The sequence below is a fragment of the Otolemur garnettii genome, unplaced genomic scaffold, assembly GCF_000181295.1.
Source record: "Otolemur garnettii isolate 467f Iridium unplaced genomic scaffold, OtoGar3 scaffold00059, whole genome shotgun sequence".
Taxonomy (NCBI): domain Eukaryota; kingdom Metazoa; phylum Chordata; class Mammalia; order Primates; family Galagidae; genus Otolemur; species Otolemur garnettii.
The window spans coordinates 9,057,135-9,060,096 of NW_003852454.1; positions in this window are offsets into that span (position 1 = coordinate 9,057,135).

The window sequence follows — 2,962 nt, forward strand, 5'->3', positions numbered from 1 at the left end:
AAATAACTCTGATATGAACGTGAGGGTTCAAGTACCTCTTTGAGTCCCAATTTTAGGTTTTTTTGAGTGTATACATGGAAACTCTTCTATTATAATCTCATATTTCTGTAAAATTCCATCCCTCAGGACTGAACTTGACATTGACTGATTGGAATAGACATACACAATATTTTTCGAATAAGATTTCCTCTTGTCCTGTTTACAGAGGGAACAATGAGGGAAATGTCTGCTGTTGCTCGAGTCTGAGACTGATTCCCCACTAGGAAAGCAGCATGAAAAAGCAAGTTAACATGGTGTTGTTTCCTGCCATTTTGAAGATGACTTTTTCTTGATTAGGTTTTTGATAGATTTCTGTAAAGCTTTGATTATTTTCATGGTTCTTACAAAGCTGGTATAGACAGATTCTGGATATGTTTTTGTTTGTTTTGTTTCTATGAAAATACAAGAGCTCGGAGCTTTCTAGTCTAGTATTTTGCTCAAATCAGTCTATAGCCCTGTTAAAAACAAAAGAAAATTAAAGAAAAACAACAACAACAATAAAAAACAAAGGATAAGAGGAGTAATAAGACGAGGAGAAAAGGAGGAGGACAAATAAATAAAAACATGAAGGATCCAGATAAAAGAGGAAGAGGTCTTTGGTTTTTCCTTGTGATTTTCTTCAAATTGGTGAATCCAAAACTTCTCAGAATAACACTATTAATTTCCAGTAATCAATGATGTTAGTATAATTGAAGCAAGTCTAATACCTCAGCCTCATACCCTTTATATTGTTTTATGTAAAAATCACTGGGACTCTTTTGCTGCCTTTACTGGAGTTAAGTAAAAAGGAATAGTTCAAGTAGCTTTGGTCTCTCTCCAAGTTTTATCACTTTCCCAATGGAGTTCATTTAGGAAATACTAACACAAAGTCGTAAACTTTGTCCGATTAAGAGACTAATGGAGTATTGAACATGTCTTATCAAAGAAGCCAGGGATGATAAATAATGTTAAGAAAGCTCGTTTTTTTCCTAAAAACCTGCCAGGTCTTTCCCTTTCAAACCACTAAGAATTTACAAGCAAATTCTGATAATAAAAATTAACATTTCTGCTCCCCATGCACAAATAAGATCCTGGGAGACATAGAATCTTTTGATTTGATAAAATTGAGCCACCCCATCTCACTTAAAATCAATCCAGATGACAACCTGTATGGTCTTTTTTGCTGCTTTAAACATTTTTAGCCAAAATTTCATAGCCCACATCCAAATGTCTCCTACAATTATTGTGGAAAAATTATGGGCTGGAGTCAACATTAAGTTATCCACCTCTGACATTTGGGAGATTGCTCTTATATCACATCTGAGAAAAGGGACTGCAAACTGCATTTAACCAATCTCCTCACATTATATCCTAAGAACCAGCAGATTAAGATTCAATAAAGAAGGCCTGGGAAAGATGACATTAACTTTGTCTGTGATAAATGGGCTTGTGTGACTTTAGTTGTCTCCTACTGGATATGTCAATGAAATTTTGGTTCTGTTGGTTTTCGTCTCTCTCTAGGGTGCTACATGTAATACATTTTGATTAATCGAATTCCCTATTAAATAGATCAAATATTGTTCAGGGTCTCAGAGATTTTCTGCCAAGTCCTCTTAGAAGTGCCATGACCAGTTGCCGAACCTGAATAGAGCCTCTTCTTCCCCATTTTTCTCTGGTAATGAGAGGACTTCTGTACTATGGAAAGGCAGTGTATACAAGACAGCCTTTAGCAATTATCAAGTATGCTTTTACTGTCTATTATGAATAGGAAATAAAGGTGTGTGTAGATATATATTTTTGATGTTTAACAATTCCAAACTGAAGTTTAATAAAATTTATGAAGTATAGTGTTTCTTTAATATTATAGACCAATTGTGAGGTATATACAACAGTCACATTATGGAACACAATACTTCCTAAATGTTATATTAATAAATGAATGAATGAACACAGATTCATGGAGAGGATAATACCCATAAACCCAAGGAAGGCTCTAGAGATGAGATAGAATATAAACTATAATGAAAAAAGAGTATCAGGCTTAGTTAAATCTTAAGATGAGGGAAAAGCTTGCAGGTCAGGAAAAGACATGATAGAGATGTGGAAAGTATATAGTTGTACAGTGTTTTTATAGATCAATGAAATGAGCAATCCTCATTCAGATGAGAGGGGCAAATATGATAGTGAATGTAAGTAGAAACCCATCTATATTATGTAGAGTTTGTGCTCTAGGAGAATCCAAGTCATTCTTCACTTACAGTCATGGTTAGATTAACATAGAATGTAAGACTTCACATAAACTGGAGTTATCAGTTACAAAGAAATGTGCTCCAAACTATTATAGGCCTGATTTAAGTAAATAAATCCATTCACATGGCTGTATATGGGGGGTATGACTCGGGCATGTCTTTAAAGTTTTATTACACTTTCATAACTTCCCAATATTATTACTACTGGGCTATTCTGAACATTAAACATGGCAAAGTTGCAAAAATGCCATAAAGTCATTTGATGTAGATGAAAGAATAAAGTTCCTTAAGGAGAAATTTCAAATATGAGGTTTATACAAATTTGAAAGTGAATTAATGGAACAAAGATTATGCTCAGGTTCCTACTTCAAGAAAAGAGCATCATTCAGTAATAATTAATAAAAAGTATGTACTATTTGTTTTATACCTGAATATCCTGTGTTATTCATTGCACAGTTTTGTCTAATGAACAAAATAACTCAGGATCTCACTTTGGGTTATATGAATGAGGAATTAGCAGGGATTAAATCTCACTGTCCTTGAGTAAAGAGTTTTTCCAAGATCAGCTTCCAAGAGATTGCAAAATTACATGGAATTTAAGATATTTAGTCTCAGATAATGGAATATAACTAGGGTCCAAATTCAGCCTGGTTGCACAAAATAGCTTTTGTACTCTCCTTACTTGTTTTCTTTTT